This window comes from Colossoma macropomum, unplaced genomic scaffold (assembly GCF_904425465.1).
Source record: "Colossoma macropomum unplaced genomic scaffold, Colossoma_macropomum, whole genome shotgun sequence".
Lineage (NCBI taxonomy): Eukaryota > Metazoa > Chordata > Actinopteri > Characiformes > Serrasalmidae > Colossoma > Colossoma macropomum.
In genome coordinates, this window is record NW_023494810.1 from 4,531,059 (window position 1) to 4,537,058 (window position 6,000).

Consider the following 6,000-nt stretch of genomic DNA (forward strand, 5'->3'; position numbering starts at 1 on the left):
CAGTTTTGATGATCTACCAGGTCTTGCATGGTTGTTAGGAGTCCCATATTTCATCAATTCCAGTTTTGGAAAATGACTTATTTTCCTTTGACATTCTCCTTCTTTATGCAAGTGGATTGTCTTCTATCCAATCTCCTCTGAAAAGTCTTCTGAAAAGTGAACAACTTGTCTTCAATGATATGTTAGATATGAAATTAAATAACTGAAGTTCTCTGGCTTTTTCACTTTTGCACAGTACTGTATATACAGTTTTGTGCCAAAGTTTGGTGCCCCTGATCAAATGACATGTTTAGTTAATTTTCTTAGTGAAAATAAATGAACACATCATCGACAGAGACACAGCTCTACACACTTTAATGCACAATTACTGTTTATTTGTTGAATTTAACAAATAGGTCAGGGGTCGGCAACCCAAATGTTAAGAAGAGCCATTTTGTCCTTTCAACACAAACCAAACCACCTTGGGAGCCACAACATTTTATATCCATTCTACCATCTTGGCTGTAAACATGTCTCTGTATGTTCTAATGTACTAGTGTTGGCTAAAAAATACAATATAAACGAAAACGCAGACTTACTTTGCTCTGCTTTAACCTTTATCTCAGCTGTAGTTGTAGCTTTTCTCACATCTCCAGCAGGAAACTTTTCCTCAAACGTAGAACAGTTTCTTGTAAAATGTCTCTCAACGTTCGACTTTTTACGAGGCTGAATTCAGCTTCTCATTCGCCAGCTTCTTGTTCTAATTTTCCCGTTCCACCTTAAATAGCACCAGAATGTAACTGCTGTACCATTTAAGGTGGAACAGGAGAATTCGAACAAGATGCTGGCGAATAAGAATCTGACTTCAGTTTCACGACTTTTTAGTGTTTGTCAGTTTCTCCCTGCAGATTAAACATATCAGGAAACCAGGTGGAGTGAATATAAATGCAAATAAGTCCATTCATCTCCAAAATTGTCATTTTTCATCTTAAATCTTTCTCTTTGCCTTTTCGTTAGCTACTAGCTAGATGCGATTCTTGTCTGCGTTGCTATGGTGATTAGCGGTCTGCACGCCAACCTTGAAGGCCGGCGAATTAGCGGTTATAGACTGCATTTACTCCAGCATTTAAGACCATTTATTGCTAAAACTGTGTTGAATGATCAGCAGAGCTTTGTTTTACTGTGAAGGACGATTATTTTATGTTTACCTACAAATCTAAATCAGCTGCGGAGCTGCAACAGGGCAGTTAAAGAGCATGCAGCTATGGAGCCGCATGTTGCTGAACCCTGATGTAGGAGGTAAAAATAACATAAAATGTGCCCTGTGAAAAAGTTTTGCCATATCTTAGTGTGTAGTGTTTTACATTTAATATTAGTATATGTTAAACTCAGCCAATAAATAGAAATTTTGCTCTAAAATTTGCAGCAAAGTGTTATATTTAGGTGTATTCTCTGTATAGGATGTTTTAACTTATTTTCACATAGAAAAACATGCGATTAGACCAGATCCCCCCAAACCTTGGCATACAACTGTATGTAGATACTTACATATACGTTATACATATGAAACATGTCGCTGCTGGCGGAAGAAAACCTCATATCTTTATTTTTGTCGTTTTTCAGTTTTTGACATAATTTGAAAATGCCTGCTGCTCTTTACATTGTGTGTAAATTTCATGACGAATGGACCAAGAAAAACGGCCCAAAATGACTTGAAAAGACGTCTGGTTCCATTGACTTACATCACAAGTAAAGTATGTTTTTTCCTTCTCCTGTAAAGTTACCACTTTGGAGATACGAGGTTTTCTTCAGACCACAGCAATATGATCATTACATACATGCGCATACATAATGCATAACATATACTGGTGATATGTGTGACCCCACATCCCGGTAAGGTATTAAAACAAACCCGAGTGTGTGTGACAGAGGCCAGGCGTCGGGTGTTGTCTCACAAAAGCGTGTGTGTACTCTGGAGGCTGAGGCATTCTTAACCCATCCTGCAGGCTGTTTGATGCCATACATGTCACCCGCTGATAAAAATTTCAAAAAGTCCTCTCCTCTTTTCTCCTCCAGCCGCATGCTCGTCGAGGAGCTGTCATCTTTTCCTGCCGTCTGTGGAGAAGGATCAAAGAGGGGAGGGGGCGGCTGCAGAGAGAGGGAGCGAGAGAGAGGGAGGCAGAGAGAGAGATTTTCGGGGTGAACCAGAGGACGCCGCCTCGCTGCCTAAACAGGGTAACCCACTTACTGGGAGCTTCAAGAGAAGTTGCTTTTGCTATAAACATATTCAATTAAGACATCATACCTCAAACTGTGCCGCCAATGCAGCAAATGGGGTTTTTGGGTCTTCTCGGGTTGATAAAACAGACTTCTTTTGATGAAATAATCATTGCATAGTTGATTGGCGCTTCATTTCTGGCCTGGGCCCGAACCCCACTGCAAAACATAAGGCATAATGAGCTCAGTGTGCTGGCACAGAGGTAGATTTAATGACTAGTGCCAAAAAAAAGCAATGGATTCTGTTGGAAATGCACACTTCAGTTGGAATTCTGCACCCTTTTTAATAACGTCTCATCATTATATCAGTGCAGCTGGAGCTGAGCGAGTGCATATTGCCTTCTTTTTTTTTTGTATTTTTATCCTGAATCGACTCCGTGGCACTGCGGTTGACCCGGCGCTGCTAGCCTGGCGTACCCCAAAGCTTCATGTTCTTTAATTCTCTGTGACAGATTCTGAGTTTTCATTCTCACCCCCCCCCCACCACCTCCTCACCCCGAGCCCGCCAGCATAGCGACATGCAGCAGCATCAGCTAACAAGGCCATCGGAGACCTGCTGCCACAGGACGTCCCGGTGATCAAGGGCTCCGTGGCCCCCCCTGGAGGCGAAACGCAGCGTCTGCTTGTTTGGCAGTTACACTGTTTACAGGGCGGCTTACATCAGCACGGACGGGGGGCCGTGAAGCAGCGCTGTAAAGGAGGAGGAGGGCCTTGTACAGACAGGCCTGAGGCGCTGATGGAAATGTGGAGGGGAGGGTGAACACCGCCCTCCCTCCCCAACCCCTAGCTGCTACACTCTGCGTTAGAAATGATGGAGATGATAGAGATGTTCTGGCTTTGACGTGACGCGTTTGGATTATATGTGACAGGCTGATTAGGGCGCCCTGCAATACCCGCTCCTGCCAGTAGAGGTCACTGCAGCCACTGTTTCTTGCTCCCGAACTGAACTCTGCAGTTTTAATGTTAGGCATATTAACACCTACGCTGCCTGTCAAAAGTTTGGGGACAGCAGTTGCTTGTTGTTGTTTTTTTTTTTTTTAACTGGTATTTTTTATTATTATAAATACAAATGAGCACAAGAACTTAACAAGAGCTGTTAAAAAAAACTAAGTAGGTTGAAACCTGTAACAATAGAAGAACCCTTTTTGGTGCTGTATAGAATAATTTTCAAAAAGGTTTGATACAGACCCATAAACAACATAATCTTCATCAATCTGAACACCTTTTTTAAGAGTGTAGTCCTGAAAGAAAACCTATTATTTCAGATTCACCACTGTTGTATCATTATCACATACAACAGCTTTCTTTGGGGACTGTTTCACCTTATAACACCCAGCATGTACCTCTCCACCATGAATGAACTCGAGGACTAGTGGTCTTGGTCTCATCTCAGTCTCGACCTCATTTGCACTCGGTCTTGTCTCTGTCTCGGGGTGAGGTTGGCTCAGAAACTGTTGAGACCAGCCGAGTGCGATGCCTCTGTCTGAGACAACTGGAGGCTGAGTTGTTATTGAATATCAACAAAACTAAGAATAATCAGAATTAAATCTAACTAGTCCTTTTTCCGCATCAAGGTTCCCAAACTTTTGCCACTGGTAGTCCACGCAACCGGGCTTCCCCGAATTTATGTGACCAAATCATTTTTTCTCATCTGAGGAGAAGAATAATTTAACAGGATTTTATTCAGAATATTTATTCATAATACATTTAGTTTACTGTATTTGGGCAGTCGTGGCTGGAGGTTAGGGAACCAGCGGTTTGATCCCCTGAGCCGACAGTACATGACTGAGGTGCCCTTGAGCAAGACACCTAACCCCCAACTGCTCCCCGGGTGCCGTGGATAGGGCTGCCCAATGCTCCGGGCAAGTGTGCTCACTGCCCCCTAATGTGTGTGTTCACTAGTGTGTATGTGGTGTTTCACTGCACGGATGGGTTAAATGCAGAGGTGAAATTTCCTTGTTGTGGGATTAATAATGATCACTTAACTTGTAATGATTTTTATTAGACTTCAGTACCACCACGGCCCTCTGGGGGCTGCAGCCCACAGGTTGAAAAACACTGCTTTGTATGTTTAAATAAAATCTGTTGAGGATCTAACTGATTTTTCCAGGATGACTTACCTGAATATTATTTGCATGCTGATGTTTATTGGTTCCAAAGTTCAGACATCGTTTAAAACATAGTTTAGATCATGCATTTGACTTTAGGTGATGATTCTGAGTAAGTTTTGGAGAAGAAAACAGAGAATAACTTTACCACTGCTTCCAGTTACCATGCAAAGTTTGACTAAAAGTATAATAATAATTAGTAATGTTTAGGCATTATTATTATTATTATTATTAGTAGTAGTAGTAGTAGTAGTAACAACAACAACAACAATATTATTATTATCTGGTCTGGGCTTCTAAAAATCTTGGTCTTGACTTGGACTCGGCTCTAGAGTTCTTGACTTTAACACTGACTATGACTGTATTTAAAAAATGCATGTCAGGCCAAAAGCTTATCACTAGTGTCAAACAGTGTCTCAGACATCAGGCAGGTTGTTCATATCCAATTTAATGTAATACCTTTCTATGAGGCAGCTCTCAGAGCAGGGGTGTCAAAGTCAACCACTAAAAGGGCCATGTTAAAAAATCTCAACAAACCCGTGGGCCAAAGAACGACTATGGTTTTATTTCATTTCTAATTAATGTTGTGCTGTAACCTGAAGTGGACAATGTTTATTCAACATACACAAAAACAGCAGTAAAATACAGGCACTTGTAGCAGATCTTGAAATATTACATGAATACTTGTAATATTCAAAATTTAAACGTCCCCAGTAGCTCAGTCTTTTAAACCTACCTATCTGCTTGAACTAGTGTTTGATCATTAAGACTTGGGCTCAGTTTCTGAGCTGCTGAGCTCACATTAAGTGTTTATATTGGTTGAACTGCAGCTGAAATGCAGCTTGTGTGTTTGGTGATATGACAGGTGTGGAACTGTGTAGAATTGCTCAGAGTTGTGTAGAGTTGTGTAACCGCTGTCCCATAGATTGTTGTTAGGGTAGAAGAGTCGGAGAGCACATTACGTTGCAGTGCATGCTGGGGACTGTAAAATGAGCTAATATTGACAGAAAATTAAAATACTTTTGCAGGCTGGATAGGATTGTGTCTTGTGTTTGAGACATGGGTTTCAGAGGCATTAAACTCTTCAGATGTCTGGTTCCTATCGCCACCACTGGGGCAGTCATGGGCTGCGGGTTAGGGAACCAGCCTTGTGGTTCGATCCCCTGAGCCGACAGTACGTGACTGAGGTGCCCTTGAGCAAGGCACCTAACCCCCAACTGCTCCCCGGGCGCTGTGGATAGGGCTGCCCACCGCTCCGGGCAAGTGTGCTCACTGCCCCCTAGTGTGTGTGTTCACTAGTGTGTATGTGGTGTTTCACTGCATGGATGGGTCAAAATGTGGAGGTGAAATTTCCCCGTTGTGGGACTAATAAGGGTCACCTAACAATTCTGACTCTGCAAGTTTCTCTAGAATGGAGCGTCACACACCAAACCACTCTGAACGACTTTGTTTACCTCTTAACTGTTTAGTCACACAGAATTATTGAAAAATGACAGGAATTCCCTTTAAGTTTGGCAGACGCGTTTTACTTATGGATTCATTTATTTTTTGAATTACAAAAGCGTTCGGCAGGAAATTGTTAATCAGTTTTGGCCTTTAGGAAAATTTGTCGTGCTTAGCTGAAGTGTTGTGGCTC